The sequence below is a fragment of the Chelonoidis abingdonii genome, chromosome 2 (genome assembly GCF_003597395.2).
Source record: "Chelonoidis abingdonii isolate Lonesome George chromosome 2, CheloAbing_2.0, whole genome shotgun sequence".
NCBI classification, from domain to species: Eukaryota; Metazoa; Chordata; order Testudines; family Testudinidae; genus Chelonoidis; species Chelonoidis abingdonii.
In genome coordinates, this window is record NC_133770.1 from 224,711,992 (window position 1) to 224,738,871 (window position 26,880).

At 44.0% G+C, this 26,880-nt stretch overlaps 1 protein-coding gene across 4 annotated transcripts in view; it reads left to right on the forward strand.

Annotated features, from left to right (window-relative positions):
• Nucleotides 1–8,561: 8,561 nt before the first annotated feature.
• Nucleotides 8,562–26,880, forward strand: part of DTNA (dystrobrevin alpha) — a 319,437-nt gene continuing 301,118 nt past the window's right edge. For all 4 annotated transcript variants that reach the window (XM_075062987.1, XM_075062988.1, XM_075062989.1 and 1 more), the window contains exon 1: nucleotides 8,562–8,661. The gene's annotated coding sequence lies outside the window, so the exon portion shown is untranslated. The remainder of the gene's footprint in view (nucleotides 8,662–26,880) is intronic.

Below are 26,880 nucleotides of genomic sequence, written 5' to 3' on the forward strand. Positions count from 1 at the left end.
TCTTGTGTCATAGCTACTATGTGTGGCAAGATCAATGTCACACTCCTCTTGCCAACAACAAGGATCCATTCCTGCAGACCAAAAAAGGCAGAGCAGAGCATGCAGTATACAAACTGTTGAAAGATGGCGCCTAATGCAGACGGAAGCACAGGGATCGCTGTGATGCAAAGCAATGCATCATGGGGGATTGGGACAGGACCCAGGATGCCCTGCGACCCCCTTTGCTTTCCCACAACTCTTAGCAGCAGAAGAGGAAGCGATGCTCTGTGGGATACCTCCCCAGAGTGCACCGCTCCAAATACCACTGCAAGTGCTGCAAGTGTGAACACACTATTGCGCAGGCAACTGACAGTTTGAACACACAACAGCAGTTTCTCTTCAGCGCTCTAACTCATGGTGCTGTAACTTTGCCAGTGTAGACATACCCTTAGTTAAAGAAAGGAGTAATTAACATATCTCAATGGAACAAACTGTTTGTAGCTTGGTTTCACAGATACTTGATCTTATAAATTGTATAACAGTGATAGGAGAACTAGGAATATTTTAGATACAATAACTCCAACTCCAGTTAAAACATGAAAACCAAAATATCCAAGTGTGGTTCACTAAGTAAAGCATCTAACTACATATCTAGGCACCTACGTAAAATGGCTTGATTTTCAGAGGTGTTGAGAACTTGCAGCTCCCATTTGCTTCTGGGGGTGTGAATGCCCAGAACTTCCAAAAATCAGGCCACTTTTACACAGGTTCCTAAGGATGGAGTTAGGTGCTTTATGAAACACTATGTGAAAAATTTGACCTTACATTACACCCACAGCAGGTGGGAGAAATAAGGGCGCATCTGACACAGAGGATGTACTACATGCAGTGAGAGAGGGGGTCGGAGGACACTTCCAGCAGAGAGGATGACACACGCAGTCTGAGGGTGGAAAATAAGCCGCTTCTGGAACAGAGGGGAGGGTGACTGTGTTGGTGTGAAATACGGACTGCTCCAGCACAGAATATGTCAGATGCTCAGCAGGGGACAAATGAGAACATCTCCAGCACACAGGCTTTTGCAGAGACTGAGAACCTGATCCTCAGCTGCTGTCTATTGCTGTGTGTGTGCGTGTGTGAAATCAGGGCACCTCCAGCAAAGAGGCTGCAGATAGCACACACAGTAAGTGGATGGGGAGAGGAGAGGAATGAAATCCTTGTCTGTGATCTTTAACTCAGAGGGAATCCTCTCTCCACTGTGCTGCAACTGCCAACATGTGCTGTGCTGAGAGAGAACCAAAATGGAGGCAATGCTCAGAAAAACAAAATCACTCCTTCGAAGCCTGGCAGAGGCTGCAAGCCTTTGTGCATGTGGTGGGGGCTGAGTAGGCTCAGGCTTACCCCTGCTTAGCACATAGTGGCCCTATGAACTGGGAAGGTGCACAGGGCCCTCCATTAACACAGCACACACAGCTGATCCAGGAGATGCAAAGAGGACAGCAGCAGGAGTGGAAAGAGGACAGAGGAGACAATGCAAGGCAATATACAGTAATTGGCAAAGTCAGCAGGAAACAGTCAACCCATCTTTTGCACCTGCCTCCAGATTTGCCTGTTAGCGATCTTAGCTTCTGGCAATGAAATCTATGGGTTGCAAGTTCTGAGGGCTATAGGACACCCTGAAATTTATGGGCTATGAATTGTGAAGGCTGACACACCCTTTGGACAATGCCTACACTTCATTTTGCTCCCTTGAGCCCTGATTTACAGCTGTCTGATTCCAGTTTTATGCTAGTGTATTTCCATTTAAATAAATGTTTTCCACTGAAATCTATGTCATTTACCTATGTAAAACTGAAGTAAAGCAGTGGTGAACCAGGCTCTTGGTCCATAAGTAGGTACACACAGCGAGGTATTTGTACTCCACTCAGGAAACTCCCACACATCTGTTTTCAACTCTGTCCCACAGCAAGGCATTTTCTGAGTGTATCAATCTAATATTCTTCCTAAATCTGATCCTTCATTTGATTTAAACTTTTTCTGGCTTTATATGCATGCTTCAAACTTAAAACAATCCCTCTGGGCCAGACTAAAATACCCATTCTCAAAGTGAATAATACTTTACTCCACAAGTAGTATCATTGATTTCAGTGGGATTATATCTGGAGTCCTGTGTTATCTCTGTCAAGGCTCATTCCCCACTCTGGTCCTTGGAGTGCAGAAGGTGGGGGCCCACAAGGATTCTAAACATTAATACTGGCCACTCCAGGCTTGTATTAAACTCCTAAGGTTACAGCTTTTCTCTGACCTTGGATGGGTAGATGCTGCTACCACCCAAATGCAAAAACCCCTTTGAGAACCCAGAAAGACTTGGGAATTCCGTCCTGTGGGGTACCCTCAAGCCCTTTTACCACTCCTCACCCTCTCCCGGGGAAGAGCTAAGAAAGAAAACAAAGGAAATCAGCTGTTAGGGACACAAAAATCCAATCCTGTTCTTAAAAAAGATAAATTTTATTAAAAACAAATACATTTGGAATTTAGGCTTTTTGCTAGATTAAAAAAACAAAAACAAATACAAGGATTGAGCAAAACAAAAGCACCTGGGATTAACACAGAAGAGTCCACAAGCAATTAAGTAATAAAAGAGAAAAGCCTAATCGCATCTTCCTAGACATGTCCTGATCTACTTACATATCTGGGGTTTCAAATGAGTAGTTTCTAAGTATGATCTGGTGATTTTTCATACCTGGCCGGAAGCTTTTTACAGCATAGTTCCAGCCCTGTCTCTCTCACCAGGAGAACAACACGGACAGACAAAGGGGAAGTTTTTTCCTAATTTTAAAAAGTTCTGGCCTTCCCATTGGCTCTTTTGGTCAGGTGCCCATTCCCTTCCTTTTACCTATGGACTTTTAACTCTTTACAGGTAAAGCAAGTAGATAACAGCTACTAACAGGGGTTTTATAGCTAACTGGCTGGCTGGGTGTCCATAAAAGGGAGCTAGCCCCCCTTCATTTATCACAATCTGTTTTTCAGTTCTCAGAACAGAGAGAGGTTAATAGTGGTGTCACCCAGGAATCTGTACTGGGACCAGTACTGTTCAACATATTCATAAATGATCTGGAAAAGGGGGTAAACAGTGAAATGATACAAAATTACTAAAGACAGTGAAGTTCAAAGCAGACTGCGAAGAATTACAAAGGAATCTCACAAAACTGGGTGAGTGGTCAACAAAATGACAGATGAAATTCAATGGTCATAAATGCAAAGTAATGCACATTGGAAAACATAATCCCAACTATAATACAAAATGATGGAATCCAAATTAGCTGTTACCAATCAAGAGAGAGATCTTGGAGTCACTGTGGATAATATTTTGAAAACATCTGCTCAATATGTAGTAGCAGGGGAAAAAAAACCCAAAAAACTAACTGAATGTTAGGAATCATAAGGAAAGGTATAGATAATAACACAGAAAACAACGTAATGCCACTCTATAAATCCGTGGTATGGTACGCCCATACCTTGAACACTATGTGCAGTTCTAGTCACCCCATCTCATAAAAGATATAATAGAATTGGAAAAGATACAGAGAACGGCAACAAAAATGATTAGGGGTATGGAACCACTTCCATATGAGGAGAGATTAAAAAGACTGAGACTTTTCAGCTTGAGAAAAGAGATGACTAAGAGGAGATATTATAGAAGTCTTTAAAATTGTGAATGGTGTGAAGTGAATAAGGAAGGGTTATTTACTTCTTCACATAACACAAGATCCGGGGTCTCCCAATGAAATGAATAGGCTGTAGATTTAAAACAAACAAAAGAAAATACTTCTTCTTACAACCCACAGTCAACCTGCAGAACTTGTTGCCAGGGGATGTTGTGAAGGCCAAGACTACAACAGGGTTCAAAAAAGAACGAGATAAATTCAAGGAGGATAGGTCCATCAATGACGATTAGCAATGTGATATTTTATGTCTTATTATCTATCCCAATCGCTTTTTTGACTGCCGCTGCACATTGAGTGGATGTTTTCAGAGAACTATCCATGACTCCAAGATCTCTTTCTTGAGTGGTAACAGCTAATTTAGCCCCCGTCATTTTATATGTATAGTTGGGATTCTATTTTCCAATGTCCATTACTTTCCATTTATCCACACTGAATTTCATCTGCCATTTTGTTGCAACTCACCCAGTTTTGAGAGATCATTTTGTAGTTCTTCACAGCCTGCCTGGGATTTAACTATCTTGAGTAGTTTTGTATCATCTGCAAATTTTGCCACCTCACCGTTTACCCTTTTCCATTTATGAATATGTTGAACAGAACTGGGCCAAGTACACTCTCCTGGGGGACACCACTATTTACCTCTCTCCATTCTGAAAACTGACCATTTATTCCTACCCTTTGTTTCCCATCTTTTAATTACTTACCAATCCATGAGAGGACCTTCCCGCTTATCCCATGACAGCTTACTTTGCTTAAGAGCCTTTGGTGAGGGACCTTGTTAAAGGCTTTCTGAAAATCTAAGTACACTATATCCACTGGATTCCCCCTGTCCACATGCTTGTTGACCCCCTCAAAGAAAGCTAGCAGATTGATGAGGCATGATTTCCCTTTACAAGAACCATGTTGACTCTTCCCCAACAAATTATGTTCATCTATGTGTCTGACAATTTTGTTCTTGACTATAGTTTCAACCAGTTTGCTCGGTACTGAAGTCAGGCTTACTGGCCTGTAATTGCTGGGATCACCTCTCGAGCGCGTGATAAAAATTGGCATCACATTAGCTATCTTCCAGTCATTTGGTACAGAAGTTGATTTAAAAGATAGGTTACAGACTACAGTTAGTAGTTCTGCAATTTCACATTTGAGTTCCTTCAGAACTCTTGGGTGAATACCATCTGGTCCTGGTGACTTATTATTGTTTAGTTTATCAATTTGTTCTAAAAACCCCTCGAATGACACCTTAATCTGGGACAGTTCCTCAGATTTGTCACCGAAAAAGAATGTCTCAGGTTTGGGAATCTCCCTCTTATCTTCAGCCATGAAGACCGATGCAAAGAATTCATTTAGTTTCTCCGGAATGGGCTTATCGTCTTGAGTGCTCCTTTAGCATCTTGATTGTCCAGTGGCCCCACTGGCTGTTTAACAGGCTTCCTGCTTCTGATGTCACCCTATGCCCTCTATGCTCTGCCAAAGAAGAGCATAACACCAGACTATCCTCTGTGGTACCTGAAATGCCTGCATTACATCCTTTTACCATTCTCATCTATGTGCCTTCTTTCATTGTCTTCTATTGCCCGAGACTCCTCTCTTGATTATAGACCTGATTCTCATTTACACTTATCCATACGGTGTGTTTTTTGCAGATTAAGATTGTGTGCACTAACTGTTGCAAAATAACTATTCCAAAACAATTGCATTCATACAGCTGGCTTTTACCCACTTCCCTCTGAATCAGTGCATACAAACAGCACTGACATATTTAGAAATAAGTGCTCAGCATTCTGGGCAAGTATCCCATTGTGCTTTGTCCAACTGCTGGGATCTATGAATTGTGGGATGCTAGAACAGTGTAAAAGGGGCCTTAAATGGAGTGAAAATTGGTGTAGAGCAGGGGGTCGGCAACCTTTGGCACACAGCTCACCAGGATAAGCACCCTGGCGGGCCGGGCCGGTTTACCTGCCATGCCGGGCCGCTTTACCTGCAGCTTCTGCAGGTTCGGCTGATCGTGGCTCCCACTGGCCGCGGTTCGCTGTTCCAGGCCAACAGAGGCTGCGAGAAGCAGCGGCCAGTACATCCCTTGGCCTGTGTCACTTCCCGCAGCCTCCATTGGCCTGGAACGGCAACCTGCGGTCAGTGGGAACTGCAATCGGTCAAACCTGCAGATGCAGCAGGTAAACAAACCGGCCCGGCCCGCCAGGGGGCTTACCTTGGCAGGCCGAAGGTTGCTGATCCCTGATATAGACTATTAATATATTCACATATATAACACCCAAAAATACCTCACAACCCATATTTTGGCCTGCAACATAATCACACTTCCCCTCAACTAGTGTTGTCATTGTGCTTGTATTAATTAAGCCTCCAATTCTACACCAAAGTACACTTAGCACAGACCCTTCTGCCTATACAGAATCCCCCTGAAGTTATGTGAGGAGTAATGACTGGCAGGATCAGACTCTCAAGTGTTATTTGTGCTGACATAAGTAGTGGAGTTAAAGAATTACACACAATGTCAATTAACAATTTTCATGTGTAGTGCAGAGCAGATGGGAAAATCTGCAAATGCAGAACAGAAACAATCATTTTCAAATATTATTGTTTGAAACATTGCATCTATTAGATTTGTAATAAAGATAGCTGCTTCTAATTTTTAGGTAATGTGTGGTAGAGGAAGGAGATGTGCACATGAGAACCCAATCCTGCCAAGTGCTGAGCCTTAAGCACCTTGCAGTATTAAGCTCATACTGAATGGGTTCTGAACAGTTGGACAAGCCATTTTGGGGGGGAGGTGGGGGAGGGAGGAAATCACATTACTTTGATACTAGGGCCAACATTTTCAAACCAGAATGCCTAATGTTAATTCTCCTAAAATCATATTTAGGCTCCTAAATGTTAAGTGTCATGATTTTCAGAAGTGCTGCAGTCAATGGAAGCTGTGACTGTTCATAAACATCAGGATATTTATACCGTACCAGAGGCTGCAATCCTACACTTACACACATGCTCACCTTTCTTCGTATGAGCAGTCCCATTGACTTAAATGGAACTGCTCATACGAACAAAGCTAAGCACATACATGACTCTCTACAGGAGCAGGATCTAAATCTGTATGTAGGTGCATGCGTTTAGGTTGGGAAATAGGACAATATGGGTCTATACATATTGTAATTCAATGCACTAAGGCTTAAATCTTCTCTTCCCACTGTAGCTCAAATAAGAGAGCAATATGAGGATTGAGTATGGAGGTCTAGGGAGGTGAAAAATGTGATTCAAAATACATTTAGCACTTAGAAAAGAAAATACATTAAATCTTCAACGTTCTAGTATTTTAAGTGGCTTCCATCTCCTAAGAAAAATTCTGTTCATGCAGAGTTATAAATTTTTTTTGTTAACTAATATAGTGAAAATACCTTACCTGTCAATTTAAAAACACACACACATACACATCACCAGAACTAGTTTATACATTTTTGCAAAATAATTGGATGGAATTGACTAAGTACTTCATTAGCAAAACAATTATTAACATTTATACAAAGTGGCACATTTTTGACATTAGCAGAACCATTACTAATTAGAGAGGGAGAGCAGGAGAGCAAATTAGAAAACAAATATTAAAACAGTCAAAAACTTGAATTAGTATCAGACCTGAAAGTCACTAAAAAGTGAGCCTCTCTATTCTCTAGCTTTCTGACTCCGTTGCACAGTGCAGGTTCTAAGGCCCTTGGAACAAAACCCGTCTCTCCTGGGAGGTGGTGTTCAAGGGGAAACCGGGTGATGTCACTGCCCAGCTAACAACGAATCGGAACGTGGGAAGAACTCCTGTTCCAGCACAAGGGGTATTTAGTACGTGAGGCGCTGTGACTTTGTGTCACTCTAGATTTGGGGTGGGATGCTGACACTCCAACCCTCCCTCCCGCAGTATGTGCAGCCGCCTCCTGATCTGCTCCTCCATCAAGCCTCTCGTCTGGCTCTGCCCCTCCACCCCCGCACCCCCGCCAAGCTGCGCCACCCTCCCCCCACGACATCCCCAGCTCATCTGCCCCTCCACCCCGCACCCCCAAGCTGCGCCATCTCCCCCCACGACATCCCCAGCTGGATTCAGCCCCTCTGCCCCGAACCCCCGCAAACTGCGCCACCCTCCCCCCACGACATCCCCAGCTGATCAGCCCCTCCATCCCCGCCACCGCCCGCAGCTGCGCCACCCTCCCCCACGACACCCAGCTGATCAGCTCTCCACCCGGCTGCCCACCGGTCCCCAGCCAATGCGCCCCGCTGATCCTCCCCCGATCTGCTCCTGCGTCCCCCGCGGCTCCTAAATCCTCCGCACCTGAGCGCCCATCCCCCGACCGTTTGGCCCTCTCCATGCAACCTCCGATTTGCTCCCCCAAATCTGCTGCTTTCTCTGCCCCCAGCCCCACCTGCTCCTCCATCCCCCAATACGTCACAATCCCTCCTGCTCGGCAGCAACCCCCCCCTCCGGCCCCTTGCTCCGCTCCGCTCCCCGCGCGGCTCCGGCAGGGCCGGGGTGTGCTCGGCGAAGCGCAGGCAGAATCCTCCGGGCCGGGGCCGGGCAGCGGCTTCCCGGCCCCAGTGGGCATGTGCAGAGGTTGCGCACCCGCCCGTGATGAGGGCGAGCGCGGGGGCTGGAGCATGTGCAGAAGCGCGCTGGGTACCGTCTGAGGCAGGGCAGCTTCTGCTCTGACACCTGCAGCATGTGCCAGGAGCTGCAGCCGCATCAGCAGCCTGCGCGCGGTGCAGCCTCTCGGCTCGCAGTGAGAAGCGGCAGCAGCAGCTCCCTCTCTCTGTCTCTCTCCTGCTTTGCACTCTATTTCAGTGGGTGCATGGTGACCTTACAGAGTGTGCATTACCTCACAGGTAAATATCAGCTGATCCGCTGTGACAGCAGCAGCAGGAGCAGGAGCAGGAGCAAGCAGCAGCCCACAGAGCCTGTCTGGAGGTAGCAATTCATTCATTCCTTCACTCATCTTGTCCCTCACCTCTCCTTTCCCTTCCCCCCTTTTCCCATGCAAAAGCCAAAAGGCTCGCAGAGGATGCTGAAGCCTCCATTAAGGATGGTTCCCACTACTGCAAAGAGCCTGAGGAGTATTTAATACTGGATGGAGGGAGGGATGAAAATTTCTGAGCCAGAGGCGGCTGATAGTGTTGTAATGCACTGCGGTGTCAATGGAAATGGCTAAGGGGAAGGATGTGCTGGCAGGGAGAGGGTTATTCAGCCTGTTGCCCACTTAGATATAAATATATTTTGGCGTGACTCATATTTGCATTGGTACATTGTTATGAATTCATTTTTCCAATGTATGAAATACCCAACTGGAGTTGTCCTGCTACAGAGAGAGAGAGAGCGATGCTGATACTGAATTTTTGAGGGGGTAAGAAGGGGAAAAAAGGAAGTGATAACTTGGTGTCTGTCTGCTATTAAGTAGGTCTCAGTGGGAGAGTTCTCTTTTTCATAAGGTCTGGTGATTATTGGCATTATGCATTTCATTACCAAACACCACCAATATATATATTAATATGCAGAGAGGTGGGGGGGGGACACAGGGAATTTTTCGTAGGCCTAGGACATATGTTATTTGACTTTTACTGTACTTCAGCTTTTCTGTGGGGTGGTTGTTTTTTTTCAATGATGAAAGTGCACGTTGCCGGTCACTGGGCTTTAAACGTACTTGCTGTTCCATTGATGACCCTGGCAGTTGTAAGACGTTTGTGTATGTGTGTACATACAGGCCAACTGGAAGAGGGAGAGATGAATCTAGCTCTGATTAATAAAATTCTAGCATCTTTAAACACCAGCTCTGTAAATTTTTTCTAGAAATTTAACTTAGTGGAGTGTATAATTTTTACCAAATGTATCAGAGAGCGCATTCACAGGTGTGCTATGACGTATTATCATTAACTAATTGAAAACTGGCTAAATAAATGATTGAAATATACTTGATAATGCATTATCTTTGTGTTTGTAATTGTCCACTTACTTGCTAATTCACAAACTTCAATCATTTGCAACGAATATCCTAGTCACTCAAGAATAGTTTGATTATACTATACTGTAATAGCATTTATACCATAGAATAATTATTACCTACAAATTAAATTAAGTTTTTAGAGGTACTGTGGTCAGATGAACCTCATAAATGTGCATCGGAATTCCTTTATTTGCATATGCAATGTTTCAGATGGAGTTTAAACATGAGTGTGAATAAATGTCACTTGATAAATCCTGGTTTTGAAGAAGGTTTTGAAATTAGAGGTTCATGAAATAGAAAGTGTTGAAACAACATCATAAGCTTATTATTTCTAGACTTTCAATCCTGTCTCAAGCTTGTGTAAAGTTAATGTTCTCTTTTGAACACTTTGCTGCCATTTTTCCTTATTAATCCAATATTGGAGATGGTTATATAATAATTTTTTTTAAAGGAAAACATTTTCAACTTTAACTCCATCATTGCTGTAGAATCCAACAGTGTTTTTGTAAGCTTTCAGTTGAATGTTAGCATATATCGCATATGTATCACCAGGACCACTGAACAAACACATTATGGGGTTCTGTCACACTTTTGGCACCCAGTACGCTATTCACTAATGAAATGAAAAAAAGTGTAAAAAACTACTGCTGTGTGCTTTTTAAAAAAAGATGACCTGTTGACAGAAGAGGTGTTAGTGTGTGTTCAAATTCAGCTTCAGAACTTATGACTTTGTACTACATCTTCAGTGATAACCACTGCCGACTCTTAGAGCTTGATCCTGCTCCCATTACAGTCAATGGCAAAATTCCCATATTTACCCAATATCAGCACTGAATGCATTGGTAGTGTTTATTGTTTTACCATAAGAACAGAATTTATGATCAAGTTATGATTATGATTACAATTAAAATATGAAAGTGAATTCCTCATGTTTATAAAAAGCAATGCATAAAGTATAAAATTCTGTACTGACCCATTAGAGAGATTTAGTAAGTAGCTCCACTCATGCAAGAGTAGGAGTAAATACAAAATTACCCCTCACCCACTGCCTGAGCACACAAATTATGAATGTAACACTATGTATGTGGCCCCACAATTGTGTCTCAGTGTAATCTGCTCCATGTACCCGTTTTTGTATGTTATAATGTATACCGACGATAGTCTACATCAAGTTATGGATACTCAAACATTCCTGATTCTGCTCTCACTTGTACCAGGTCCTGATCCTCCAAGAAGATGTGTTGGTGACACCCACATGGAGTCCTATTGATTTCATAACCTAAAAACTGCTGAAAAACAAGAGAGAGATTTTGCCCTGTTAGAGGGCAAATTTTTAAAAAAATTTAGAAGAAAAACAAGGGTGACATTTTTGTTTTTGAGGCTTTTGTTCTTCACAACTAGTTTTCTATGAATTTCATTTGTGCATTGTAAAAGCCTGTACAGCTACTTTTCCCCTCACACCAATTTTACACAAGTATATAATTTTGTTGACTTCAGTATGTAAAGGTCAGCACCCGCACATCTGTTTCCAGGATCAGAGCCTTAATCAGCTATAAATGCAATGAAGTCAGTGGAAATACACTAGTATAAAATTGTTGTGAGCAGAGAATCAGATCCATAATCTTTTACACTTGTTCTGTTGAAAGTCAGAAGAAATTAGCTGTGAAGAAGAAAGGCTACAAACAAACACACCATATCCTTCTTTAAAAAGTTTAAAAATTACCATCCAACAGCTGTCCAGAAAGTTTTTCTTTTTTATTTTCAGCAGTTTTCTGGACTACAGTCTTGGAGTTAACATTGTTCTGGAACAACTTTTTGTTTAAACTGATTAAGCTCCGTGCCCTTAATTTTGTGGTGTTAAGCATAACTTGCACACTCATTATTAACAGTTGGCAAAAACTGCTTTTCTTTAAAAAGGCTGCCTAAGTATACTGCCAAGCATAGCAAATGACTATGTTTTAAAATATTGTTTTTTACATTAATTATATAAGTCCCCACCCACTCAGCACAGTTACAAAATGTAAGTATTGTGGACTGTTACAAACTCATTAATTGTGCTATGAGATTTAACTAGTCATTAATGTGGGCTACACAGTTCATGACTAGCTGTGTGGGGTACTCCATGAGTGTTTTTATCAGCTATGTGGTGGGGGGGAGAGAATCTTGGGTCTGAGTCACACAGGCATAAAACTGGTGTACTGGAGTGATGAGTCAGGCCTCTTACATTTAAGTTTCATATTACGTGATATGTATGCACTGTGTGTATGACATTCATTATGAATCCAGGCAAGAAACTAACATAAATGCAGTTGAAAAAGTTACTGAATGCTCAGCCTTAACAATGAGCCCTCATATGGGCATTTCTTTATGGGCTTGATCCTGCTTCCATTGAAATCAGTAGTACAGGATTAGGCCTTATGTCATGATATATTAGTATGTCAAATATTATACAATGCAATCAAAACTACAGTTTCTTATACAGTCTGACGTGCCTAGGACTTCTATTGCACTGACTGACATGTAGATATCAGTGTGCTTGTCAAAACTGGGTCAGTCTCCTTATCTCCATTTTAAAGATGAGTACACTGATTACAGAAAGGTTAAATGAACTGTCCAAGGGTGCATGCAAGTCAGCGGCAAAAGTACGACTCAAAGCTCTATCCATGTATCAGCCATACTGTAATATTCAGTTGAGTTTGTCACTGAATAGTATTTTCTAATAATAAGCCTCGATCCTGGAATTTTCCTGCGGGTGGACTGCTTCACCCTTTGGGACATTAGTTAGGTTGTACTCATCATTAATAAAATCACATTTAAACATGAAACCTTAGGTCACTTTTAAAACATCTTAGATACTGGGGTAAAAATCCTGGCTCCTGTAAGTCAATGGCAAAGCTCCCATTGACTTCAGTGAAGGTAGGATTTCTCCCCAGTGAATGTCTGCAGGGCTGATGCCAGACAATTGTTGCCCTAAGTAATGTAACATGAGAGAACAACATTGTCCCACAGTTTCACTTTTCTGTCACCCTTTCTCACAACTTTATTGCCTTGTTTCCTTGAGGGCTGTGCCTCACTGGTCTTGCTAATAGTGCTTAGCACATTGCTAACTTTAATTAATTAGTAGTGTCAGCATCCTGAGAAGGAAAAGTATTAATATCATCATTTAACAGCTGGGGAAATTGAAGTAACTTGGTCCAGGCCACAAAGGGATTAGAATGCAGGAATTCCTTGCTCCAGAGTCCCAGACCTCTGCTTAGATCAGGCTGCCTCTCACAGTATTGAGTGGTCTCTCCTTGTGGCCTGAAGCCACATTAATTGCTCTGCAGAAGCAAGCAACTGGCTGGCAGCTGGGACAGAACTTTAATCCTGGGGGAGTTCTGCCCCACTGCATGTGCACCTAATTAATGAGCTGCAAATATTGTACCTTTTTTACACAGAGAAAAGCTTCTGCTTAAAAGTTTCTGCAGTTCTGCTTTTTTTAACCAAAAGGTGCTGTGGGGATAAAACACAGCAGCCGCTCCCAGCCAGCTAGAGAAGAGAAAGAGTCTGCCTTCTTCACAGCACCTGTCAGACCAGGTCATGAGTCAGAGAGTGTGGGGTGCTGGGGGTTCAGACTGGGGCTCATAAGGACTAGTGCAGGAGGACAGACTGGGGCAGGGGCTGAATGGGAGTGGAGGTGCAGGGCCACATAGGGACAGGGGTAGCTGAGTGGGGGCACAGAGACACATGGGAATGGGGGAAGTGGGTGTCTGAGTGGAGGTGGAGGGACACATATGTCTGACTGAATGGGAGAGACTAGGGGTCAGCCAGGGTCTGCCCTCCCCCCCCCAATCCCTGTTCCATACTTTTCCCACCCATACCCAGAAACTCTCCAAGTTCACACCTAGGCTCCTTTCCAACAATTATTTCCCTCAGCTCCTCCGATACCCATGACTCCCCCCAGCCTTTGCACTGCTTCTGGGTGGTGTGGGAAATATGGTTCTGTATTGTAGTTTAAATGAATTATTACCTCAGAGTTCTGTATTAATATGCCTAGTAGGGAATCTATTTGTCAAAAACATTTTCTGAATCTTTCTTGTTGTCTGTATTGTTACAGACATACTTGCTGACAGGTATTTTGAAATAAATGACCAAAAATAATTGAAACTGGTGTGATTATATCATGTTATTTTGAAAATAAAATATGCAGAATTTTGAAGAATTTTAAAATTGTGTGCAGAATTTTTATTTTTTTGGAGCAGAATTCCCCCAGGAGTAAGCGCTTGCTGCAGTTGAGGCAGGCCAGTTAGAGCATAGTATATAGTTTTCAGTTGATATAGGGTCCTCCAAGAATGTAGGGAACCACAGTTGAGTGTCTTTCATGGGCCACAAAGGCCAATGCTGGAAGCTGCGTATGTGACCATGAACAGCATTAACCTGAGTTTCAGGACAAATCAGTGACAGACTTTCACAGAGTAAGCAGTTTACACGAGGCTATGTCTTCAAGGCTAAGAGGTGTAGAGTGAAATCCTGGGTCCTCTTTTGACATTGACTTCAATGGAGCCATGACTTCACTCATTTTGTTAATAATGAAATTGGAGACTGGCCTTAATATTTTTTACAGTTCCAAAACTGGACACAGGAGAGGGGAGTGAGGAGGCACCCGTGGTTTCACAAGCCCCAATGGTTGGCTCCGGTAAGTGACTTTAATCTGTCTAGGTGATGTTAAGAAATGACAGCTTTGTTCCTCTCTCCAGGGGAAACTGATATTAGTTCTAAATTAAAGTAAGTAACACCCAAGTACTACAGTAATGATAGCCTCAGCAATATGTAAAATAGTGACAGGGAAGATTTCACACTAAGTCGTATTCAAAAACAAAACAAGACATCTACAGTACAGTTATCTTGAATTAGAAATGTATTCTGTACTTGCTATGGCACTTACCTTCAACAGATAACAGAGCACCTGAGTTCCTTGATTTAGAATAATGTCAGAGTGGTTGTTTGAAATCATTTTTTACTGATGCAAATACCACAACAATGCAATTTTGTAAGAATCCGTGGATCTAGAACCTACAACTATAGAACCTGGGACAGCTGATATTGCCATTGGAGACTATGCAGGTTAATTAGGCGCTGCAGGAAGTACCACCCAAAGGATCCAGACTGACAGCACCCTGTAGCCTATGCTCTCTATTTAGCCCTGGAGTGTGGCCCAGAATGTTGTCTGGGTAATCATATATTTTTTTTGGCTTGTTATGACTCTAGACCTCACTTTGCTTCATGATCTCCAGTCTCCAACCCTAGCCTGAGTCTTGCCATCTGATTCCAGGCTAGTAGCTACCTCTGGTTGTGACCCAGGCATGACACTGAACTCTTGTCTCCTGATTCCAGCCTGGCAATTACTTCTTGTCTATGATCCTGGCCTGGCTCTGACCCTGCCTCTTCCCTATTGATCCCAGCCCTAATGGTTACTCTGATCCCTGCTCACTCACTACTGCCTTGTGGCTATCCTTGACATATGGACACCAGCCCAGTTATGACTGCTAGGCCAGATAGCCTAGACCCCAGTTCCTTACAGATTCTAATTGAAAATGTAAGAAAAAACCATTGTTTGGGGCAGCCATTGTTTGGAGTCTAATGTAAGGTAGCTCCACTCATTTCACACAACTGATTCCCCTCTGCAAGCAGGTTGGGGAAACAAAATTACAACACGAATTACCAGTGATAAGTCTAACTGGTTTGGGTTGTTGTTTTTTAAATAACCCCAAAACTTCTGTTTTAAAATCATAGTAAAACATTATTGATCTGTAAATTTTAAAATATATTGTGTAAAATATCCGTCTGATTTCTGAATATCACAATCATCAACCCAATTTTTGTTATGCATGTAACCACGTATGTTTTGTAAATCAGCTTCCTTTTGAATTTTAATCCATTTCCTGGAGCTCTTGGAGAAGAAGAGAGCTGTCTTTTCAAAACGTCCTAAACCTGTAGAACTTCAGGACTATGATGGTTTAGAAAATGTACAGTAAGGAAACGTCTGGTTACAGCATGGTAATTACAGCATATGAACAGTATTGAATTTTAATTTATAAAATATACCTATTGTATTATCTAGATGCATGTATATTGTAGAATTGCGTACATTAAAAACATTAACACAATATTGACTCAAGAGAACTCAACAATCTCCCTAAGAGAGGAAATGAAGTTTTGTTAAACATCCCACTCAGGAGAAAAAACCACATTACAGTATGTCTGCACAGCAGCTGGGTAGTGTAATTTCTCCCTGAGTAGATGTACCTTTGCTAGCTCTACTTGAGCTAGCGCGCTAAGACTTGCTGTGTAGCTGTACCTGAGTATGTGCCCAGGGGTTGGATGGGATTGTACTAAGGTGGCTAGTCTCTCTGTTGTATTAATCTAGATGCAATATATATGGGCCAAGGGTGTTAACATAACCCAGTCACTGTCCAGCTTAAACACTGTTAAACAAGGTCTGGGGTTTGATATACACAGACTTTAGTAAAAAGCAACAAAGAGTCCTGTGGCACCTTATAGACTAACAGATGTATTGGAGCATAAGCTTTCGTGGGTGAATACCCACTTCGGCAGACGCATGTAATGGAAATTTCCAGAAGCATATATAAATGTGTAGGCCAGAATCAGTCTGGAGATAATGAGGTTAGTTCAATCAGTGAACACCTCAACTGCTAGAAGAGGGCCTCATCCTCCCTGATTGAACTAACCTCATTATCTCCAGACTGATATTTTAAACTAGAAAGGCAAGAGGAGTGCGACATTGATCTCGCCACGCGTACTAGCAATGACACGAGATTGCTTGTGGCATTCATGGAGGTGCTGACCACAGTGGAATGCCGCTTTTGGACTCAGGAAACAAGCATTGAGTGGTGGGATCACATCGTGATGCACATCTGGGATGATGAGCAGTGGCTTCAAAACTTTTGAATGAGGAAAGCCACATTCATGGGACTGTGTGATAAGCTAGCCCCAGCCCTGTGGCACAAGGACATGAGAATGAGAGCTGCCCTGCCATTGGAGAAGTGTGTGACAACTGCACTGTAGAAGCTGGCTACTGCAAATTGCTACCAATCGGTTGCTAACCAGTTCAGAGTGGGAAATCGAATGTTGGACTTATGTTGACGGAACTGTGCAGGGCCATTATTCGCATCCTGCTCCGAAAGACCGTGACTCTGGGCAACAAGCGTGACATTCCGGATGCCTTTGCACAAATGGGCTTCCTTAACTGTGGAGGGGCGATAGAGAGCATGCACATTCCAATTCTAGCACGAGACCACCTAGCCACCGACTACATTAATCAGAAGGGGTATTTCTCTATGGTTCACCAGGCACTTGTGGATCACCATGGTAGTTTCACGGACATTAACACAGGCTGGTCCAAAAAGGTGCATGACGCACGCATCTTTCAGAACGCTGGCCTGTTCAGGAAGCTGAAAGCAGGGACTCTTTTTCCAGACCAGAAGATCACCATAGGAGAAGTTAAAATGCCCATTGTGATCCTGGGAGACCCTGCCTACCTCTTAATGCCATGGCTTATGAAGCCATACACGGGGACCTTGACAGCAGCAAGGAGCGGTTCAACAACAGGCTGAGCAAGTGCATAATGACTGTTGAGTGTGCTTTTGGCCTTTTAAAGGCCTGCAGGTGCTGCCTATATGGTAAGCTGGACCTGGCCAATGACAATATTCCTATGATTATATCCGCATGCTATATACACCATAGTATTTGTGAAGGGAAGGGTGAAAGCTTAACTCAGGAATGGACTGCTGAGGCTCAGTGCCTGGAGGCTTAATTTGAATAGCCAGAGATCAGGGCTATTAGAGGGATGCAGCGTGGGACCATAAGGAACAGGGATGCCTTGAGACAGCAATTTGAAGCTGAAAGCCACCAATATTTGTTGCTATGCTCAGGAGTGCAGTTCTTGTAATGCTAGGAGGTGATTGTGATTGGTGCAGATGATGCACTATGAAGGTGTAAGAAAATTGCCTGTTACTTTGCAGTGCTCCGTTTAAATTAATGGAGTAAAGATTGCTTTTCAAACAATTCTTTTATTAAAAAATAACAACAGGAGGAGAGAGACGAACAAAAAAACACATGAGCACTGAAGGGGACAGAGGAAGGGAGGGTCCCAGGAGGATATGGGGTCCCAGGATGGTTAAACATTTGTGTATGTCCAGGGATCATATCCAGTCTTGTCCTTTGGAGTACAGTGCAGCGGGTAGTATACTTCAACAGAGCTAAACTGCTGAGGGACTGGTGTTGAATGCAGTAGGTACTGGGGGTCTGCAGTGCTGGACGGTGAGGTGGGAGGAGTGGAATGCAGTGGGTACAGACTGGAGCCAGGAAGTTGATAAGAGTGTTTTGGTGGTGTCTGGGGGGCGCATGGGAAAGAGTTTTATGACAGCGGCTGCAGGGGAGGGCGGGCATGGAACTGCTCAGTTTGCAGTGCTAGTATTGCCTGAATCATGTCCACTTGGCACTCCATAACGTTTAAGAGCCTTTCAATAGCTTCATTCTGGCAAGCTGCGTTCTCCTTTCAGTCCCTCTTCTCGCTGTCCCACCATTCCTTCAATTCCTCTTTTTTTGCAGCTACGAAGTGTATCATAACCTCATACAGAAAGTCCTCCTTAGTTCTTCATGGCCGCTTTCTAATTCTGCACAGCAGTTCAGCCGGCAATAACAAAGAGGGAGGCTGGTCTCCCAAGGTCATCTTTGTGAAGCCAAAATGCAACATTTTACAGAAGCAGTATTGTTGGCAACATAGAGACCACTGATTCAGTGATTTAAAACACAGTCAGTATTCAAACACCTGTCACTAACGGGCTGATCCCAGGAAAGCACACATAAGCCATAAGACCCCCAAAATGGTAAGCAGCCGCTGGGGCAGGGTAAATCAGTTTTCCCAGACCCAACTGTACACTGGGCACATGGCTCTTGGGGAGAGACAGCACTGTAGGGGGAGGGCTGATAATCATTCTGGTCCCCGCATTTTCACAGGCTGTGTTCATTATGGAAGATATCACACTGTTGAGAGTGAGCAAGGAATCAAGGGAGGGTCTTCTCCAAGACTGCGGCTTCTGCCCTGGCCCTTATGTGGCTCGCCTCTGTGCAACAATGGTTCCCCTCCAAACTCCATGGTGGCAGAGTGGCACGGGAAAGTTACCCTTAATGGGGCAAGAAACAGAGCAGCTCTGCCAAAGAACCTGCAGCAATGGATTGCCCAGTATCTCCATGAGAGTCTCCTGAAGATCTCTGAGGCAGATTCCCGTGAAGTTAGGGAGTCAATCAACAGCCTGTTCTGCCGCTCAGACTAGGCATGTGAGTGGTACACGCATCATACAGACACAAGCCTGTTTTCTGCAACCTTCCTTCCCCCAACAACTTGTATCAGCAATTCCCAAAATCAAAGCCACTTACTAGGGGCCTCCTCTCCTGTTTGCGCTTTGCCAAGATTCAACAGCTGTGACTGGCTAGCTTTCTCTGGGTTAGAGAAGAACCCCAGGCTGCATGAATCTCTGACCTCCAAATCATCCTCTGCTTCTGGTTTCCCCCTTCACATCCTTGTCCAAGATTTCCTCTTCCTGGCGTGGTCCTCTCTTGACGGGCACATGAGCCACCGAAGTATCCACAGTGGCCTTCACAGTGGAGGTGGTGTCACCACAGAGTATCGTGTCCAACTCTTTTTAGAACTGGCAGCTCGTGGGCGCAGCACTGGAGCAGCAGTTTGCCTCCCACACCGTGTGGTAGGTGTTCTGCAGCTCCTTCACTTTGACCCTGCACTGCAGTATATCCTGATCATGGCCCCTTTCTATCATGCATTGTGGAATCTGTTCTTAGGTATCATAATTCCTATGGCTGGAGCACAGCTGGGACTGGACAGGCTCCTCTCCCCAAATGCTGATGAGGTCCAGCAGTTCAGCATTGCTCCAAGCGGGGGATCACCTAATGTGTGGAGCAGGCATGGCCACCTGGAAAGATGCGCTGAGACCACTGCACATGTCACCGAGCAAACAGGAAGGGGACTCTTTCAAAATTTCAAAGGAATTTACAAGGTGGGGATGACAGTTTTTTGCCTGAGTACAGAACAGTAGAGTTCAAACCAATGACCAGACAGGCAAGAACAGGCATTGTGGGACACCTCCCGGAGGCCAATTGCAGCACTATAATCGACCAGGGTGTCTACACTGGCCCCGCAGCACTGTAGCCCCATCACAGAAAGCTGTATGTCTCTCGTCAGGGTGGTTTTTTTACATCGCAGCAATTGCACAGTTTCTGTACACTAAGTGGCTTGGCAGTGTGTACACCTCTGGAGTTACAGCGCAGAAAGCTGCTTTATTGCTTAGAAACGTGCCAGTGTAGACAAGGCCTAAGTACTAAAAATATTTTTAAAGATCAGCTTGTGGTATATGGTGGTGATGGGAGAGTTAAGGGAGTTGTACTGAAGTAAAGTAGGAAGGTTGGAATTTCCTTGGGTAGTATCCTAGAGTTCTCCCCTTACCATATTTAAAAACAAATTTGATCTAAAAAACACACTGATTGTCCTGTTCTCTTGGTTCTGACAAATTCTGGCTTGGCTTTATTGTCTGAAAGGGTAACAGCAATTAAAATGTGATGTGACAGCAGCTTCTAGAACTTTTGTGATGTAAGAGTCATAATATAAAATACTCCTGACAGGATGAGAATTAAGTGAAAAAGGGAAATCCCTCTGCATTACACAGGGCTTTTCAAATTGCTCAGGAATTGCTTCCCCATTACTAAACCCCATAACTGTGGAGTCCAGCTTTTGGTTTTAAGTTAGTATAGCTGGTAAAACCCTGCCAGAAGTAACTTTGGCCATGTCACTTTAAACTAACAGCCTGATTTTCTCCCCTGCCTTTGGGCCTGCTGGGGACAGAGCAGCTGCTAAGTTAGTGCCAAAACTGGCTCATCCCACTTATGCATGAATAGCTCAATCGAAGACTGAGAAACTTGGAGCCATTAATCTCGGTGTGTGCAGGAGAGTAGAACTGCTTTTGAACAATGCTAACTCCAACATGGAGTGTGGACGAGCTGCTTCTTATTCTCTTTGCCCACAGACTAAGAGAAGAGCCAGCATGACAAGTGGTCATGAGGCAGCCTCCTGCTTCATGGTGGTGGAAGAGAGAGAAGACAAACAGTGTAACACTTTCTGGTATGCCCTTAAAAACCAAACCACAAACCACCTTTTTCTTCAAACTACAAAGACTAAAAAATGTGTAAAAAATAAAGACCAGATTTAATTAAAAAAAGAGTGGATTGTAGGAGCAAGTCCTATAATGTGCTTTCTTCCTGCACATGATTTGGGATGAAATCAAGTTCCGATACTGGTTATGTATGGCTCAAACTCCAGGCTCATGGAATAACTTTGGCCTTCTCTGTTTCCTTGCCCTGCATTAAGCACAAAGTCGATCACCTCAGCATGTACATGCATGAAGGATGCTGATGGGCTCAAGCTAACTCATGCAAGTAATTGTATGCCCTTGTGTCTCATTAAACTGCTCTTTATGTTGGTGGTCCATGTGTATTGGGCTTTGTTAGATCACATACAGTAGAACCTCAGAGTTACAAACTCCAGAGTTACGAACTGACCAATAAACCACACACCTCATTTGGAAACAGAAGTACACAATCAGGCAACACCAGAGACAAAAAACAAACAAACAGGTGTTCACATAGCAATGTTGTAGCCAGTGTTGCAAAGTATTTATGTGCCAGATATGCTGAACATTGATATGCCCCTTCATACTTCTAACACCATTCCAGAGGACATGCTTCCATGCTGATGACAGGTTCTGCTCGATAATGATCAAAAGCAGTGCAGACTTATGCACGTTCATTTTCATCATCTGAATCAAGTGCCACCAACAGACGGTTGATTATCTTTTTTGGTGGTTTGGGTTCTGTAGTTTCCCAATAGGAATGTTGCTCTTTTAAGACTTCTAACAGCATGTTCCACACCTCGTCCCTCTCAGATTTGGGAAGGCACTTCAGATTCTTAAACCTTTGGGTCGAGTGCTGTAGCTATCTTTAGAAATCTCATATTGGTACCTTCTTTGTGTTTTTTCAAATCTGCAATGAAATTTTCTTAAATCAAACAACATATGCTGAGTCATTGGTATTCACCCAAGAGTTCTGAAGGAACTCAAATGTGAAAATGCAGGACTACTAACTGTAGTCTGTAACCTATCATTTAAATCAAATGACTGGAGGATAGTTAATGTGACACCAATTTTTAAAAAGGACTCCACAGGTGACCCTGGCAATTACAGGCCGGTAAGCCTGACTTGAGTACTGGGCAAACTGGTTGAAATGATAAGAAAGAACAAAATTGTCAGACATATAGATGAACATAATTTGTTGGGGAAAGTCAACTTGGTTTTTGTAAAGGGAAATCATGCCTCACCAGTCTACTAGAATTCTTTGAGGGGGTCAGACAGCAGTGTACAAGGGGTGATCACAGTGGATATAGTACTTAGATTTCTAGGAAAACTGACAAGGTCCCTCATTAAAGGGCTGTTAAGCAAGTAACGTTCATAGGGATAGAGGAACGTTCCTCTTATGGATTGTATTTGGGGGATTAAAAGATAAGAAGACAAAAGGATAGGATAAATGGTCAGTTTCAGAAATGGAGAAGGTAACAAATGGTGTCCTCCGGAGGTCTGTTCGGCCCAGTCCTATTTAACATATTCATAAATGATTGGAAAAGGGTAAACGTGAGTAGTGTGAAAAATTTGCAGATGTACAACTACTCAGTATGTTAAATCTCATTCAAGTGCAGTAAAAACTAGCGAACTAAAATGATCTCTCACACATGGTGATGATGTGGGGGCAAACAATGAGATGAAATTCGTGTTGTACATGGAAGTAATGCACATTGGAAAACATTATCCCAACTATACATATAAAATGATGGGGACTAAATTAGCTGTTACCACTCGAGAAAGAGATCTTAGAGTCATTATGGATAGTTCTCTGAAAACATCCAGTCAACGTGCAATGGCAGTCAAAAAGGCTAACAGAATGTTGGAAATCATTAAGAAAGGGATAGATAGTAAGACAGAAAATATCATATTGTGTCTATATAAATCCATGGTACACCCATATCATGAATACTGCATGCAGATGTGGTCACCCCATCTCAAAAAAGATATATTGGAATTGGAAAAGGTTCAGAAAAGTTCAATAAAAATTATTAAGGGTATGGAACGGCTTCCATATGAGAAGAGATTAATAAGACTGGGACTTTTCAGCTTGGAAAAAGATGACTAAGGGGGGATATGATAGAGGTCTATAAAATCATGACTGGTTTTTGAGTGTAGTTGTGTAACCAAAAAAGAAAAATCTACATTTGTAAGTTGCACTTTCATGATAAAGAGATTGCACTACAATACTTGCTATGAGGTGAACTGAAATATACTATTTCTTTTGTTTATCTTTTTCACAATGCAAATAGTTGTAATAAAAATTAATAATATGAATTAGGCAGTGTACACTTTCTCTTATGTGTGTAATTGAAATCAATATATTTGAAAATGTAGAAAAATGGCCAAAAATATTTATAATAAATGGTATTCTATTATTGTTTAACAATGTGATTAAAACTGCGATTAATCACGATTAGATTTTTTAATCTCACAATTAATTGTGATTATTTGTTTTAATAGTTGACAGCCCTATTTATTTCTCTAAAAAGGGATTACGTTCTCTCAAAAATGGTGAAGTTAGTGGTGCATCTGTTTTGCCACTCAATCATTTTCTATTGTAACCACAGCAATGCAGTATGCCTGTAAACACTCCTCTTTTCTTTCACTCTTGAAATATTCTTTGAATGGGCTGAATGTCAACAAGTGTGATCATGTGGCGTGGTGCACAAGCTTCAGTTCTGTTGCAGAGGAGTGCTTCTCTAAAGAAAGTGATGGCTGTTGACTGCCCATCAAAGCCCAGGCTGGTTTGGCAGTTATGCTTTAGTGAAATGGCCATCCAAACAGAGAGATGTTAGTGTAAGCTGTCAACAGAACATATATGTATGTCATGCACGTATGTACATGTATTAATAATCGGGGATCGTTAATGTGAAAATGATAGCATCTGAACTGCAAGGCTGACCTTTTAAACTATGAGCCAAAATAGAATTTTAGCTGTTAAATTGTTCAGGTGAAAAGACTGGTCCTCTTCTTATTGCTTTCTGTTATTTGTAATTAAAAAGGGGGCTCTTTAGCTTTTTGAATCCATGCACTATTGTCACTACAACTGGGAGAACATTAACATAGAAAACGTCACCTCCTTCAATGAAGGTCCCTCCGTAAACCTGTATGAGGCTTGCTAGTAATTGGGATGCTATCAAAGTATTTACTATTATAACATGAGATCTGGAAGAATCATTGCATGTCATGATCTTCATTATGAAGTAATCACAGCATAACATATTTAATTGAGAGAGCAAGAGTTGCATAGAAATTGCAGACACTTGTACAGGATATAATAAACCTTTCTCATCTGTTTGCTTTTCTGTCCTAGCACGGGTACTAGTACATATGCTTACTGTGTCTCTGCCAGCAGACAGTGACAGCAAATAAAGAGAGGTCATTGTCCATCAGAGGAGAGTTGGCTTGCATTTCTTAGTTGTCACTGTCTACTAAGTAGAACAGTATCCTTTTTAGATAAACTCAATCTGTTTCTTAGGCCCTTCAGTCTAGATCCTCAAAAGTCTTTAGGCACTGAACTTCAATTGATTTTAATGGGAGTGTAGCGAGGGGGCCCCCCTCCCCCACGCTCCTGAGGGGAATAGGCCAGAGAAGGTGCGGCCCGGGGCGGAGGCCCTGCCGCCTGTCCCCGCCCCCCAGAAGTCAAGGGGCGGGACCGGAAGTCCAAGGCCCCCTCCGCCTGTCCCTGCCCCCAGGAAGTCAAGGGGCGGAACAGGAAGTACAAAAGCCCGGCCCCAGCCCTCAGTTAGGAGGAGGCTTCCAGAGAAGGCAGACGCTGAGGCCCGAGCTCCCGCTGGGCCCGGCCTACCCCGCGCCCGGTATCCGGCGGGGTACTGGCCTGACCTCCCCTGGGGCCAGTACCCAGAGCAGCCGGCGGAGCTGTCTGACGATCGGCCTGTGGAGGACTGGACCGGACCGCCCGAACCCCGGTACCCTGAGGACTGGACCGGACCGCCCAACCCCCGGTACCTGGAGGAGTGGACTGGACCTCCCGCCGCCGGACCCTCTGAGGAACCCATGGTTTGGGAACCCCCGGACGAGCGCTGGCGAAGGCAGGTACCCCAGTGAGGGGGAGGTTGGAGAAGTGGCCCGGGGCAAGCCGACTCCCGTCTGGCTGCAGACTCGCCTGAGCCATGTCAGTGTGTTTCGGTCAGGATCCCCACTGACCGTCAGCGGCGTTGACCGCTGCTAGGGCCCCGGGCTGGAACGCAGTGGAGTGGGAGGGCCTGCGTTCACCCTGCGCCCCTCCACCAGGTGGCAGACTCCTCATCTCCCCTGGCCCTGAGGAGACCATCTACAGTGGTTGCCTATCGCGTCAAACCCTGCGCAAGGCTGAGCCTAAGCTGTGGCGGTTGCCCCAGCTTGTCAAGGCCTGGGCTGGGTAGAGACTCCTGGCTATCATGCCCAGCCGCACTGACAGGGCTGGAGCCTGCCTACAAACTAGTGTCAGTTCCCCAGCACCCAGGCAAGGATGGCCGCCCCAGGCCGACGGAGTGCGGTGAGCCGTGCAGACTCCCTCCCCCCCACAAGGAGGGTTGGAGGCCCCGTCCCCCGTACACAAGAGGATTAGGCACTGTGATAGGGCAAGGCCAGATGGCTACAGTAGTACTGAGAGAACAGTATGTTAGCCCCAGGCTAAACAAATCCCTAGTACCCTGGGTAACCAAATGCAGTTGCTCCAGGTTAATCAAGGCACCTGGAGCCAATTAAGATCTTTCTAGAGGCAGTAGAGATAGCTACTTTAATTAGAACACCTGCAGCCAATCAAGGCAGGCTAATCACGCACCTGGGTTTAAAAGGAGCTCACTCCAATCAGGCAGGGGGAGCCAGAGGAGAAGGAGCATGTGTGAGGAGCTGGGAACAGAAGGTGAGGAGCTGAGAGTGAAGAGAGTGTACTGGCTGGAGAATGAGGAGGACAAGCGTTATCAGACAACCAGGAGGAAGGTCCTGTGGTGAGGATAAAGAAGGTGTTGGAGGAGGCCATGGGGAAGTAACCAGGGACTGTAGCTTGTCATGCAGCTGTTACAGGAGGCACTATAGACAGCTGCCAATCCACAGGGCCCTGGACGGAACCCAGAGTAAGAGGCGGGCCTGGTTCCCCCCAAACCTCCCAAACTCCTATCAGACACAGGAGGAGCTGACCACAGACTGTGGTTCCACAAGAACGGAAGATCACTGAGGTGAACAAATCCACCAATAAGCGCAGGACCCACCAAGGTAGAGGAGGAACTTTGTCACAGCACCTAAACACCTGTGAGGATCTGGACCCTGGGGCCTAAGTTCCACTGATATCAAAGAAACTTAGAAGTCTAAATCACTTTTTTAAATGGGACGTACAGTCCTTAGTCGCTTAGGTGCTTTTGAAAATTTTACCCAAAGTCAGCCTGAGCATTTTTGAGTGGGTCTGCAAACAAATTCATTTCTCTGTGCTTTCCCAAAACTTGTAAATAACTCTTCTCCACAATGATCACACCACTATAGATGGGTTTGGCCTAAGAGTTTGAATGGGTTACACCCCAAAATGAACAGATTTATTTTATATCTATATAGTGTGTGTGAGAGAGAGAGAGACTGTTTCTTCTGCCATAGTGCAGCCCAGATGCTTTTATTGGGGTACATGTTGCTAATATTTTAAAAATGTCTGCAATGGACAGTTGTTAAAATACATTAGTGCACATGTGTGTCTGGGAACCACTAAGCCCCACCCATATGGATGCTAGTGAATTTTAGCATGTGTATAGGCTATGCAAACATTTGGCACAATCATCACCAACCCCTCTTCTGAGGTAAATGTTTGTCCCGCCATCTTAAAATGGGGATAACAAGACAGAAAAGTTAACGGCTTGAGGGAGTCATTGTGAGACCTGGGCTTAGAGTGCAGCAGTCCGTGAGTCCTGTGCCTAATCTACTAGATTGATGGTATGGACGTGTCTATCCTTGTGCCAG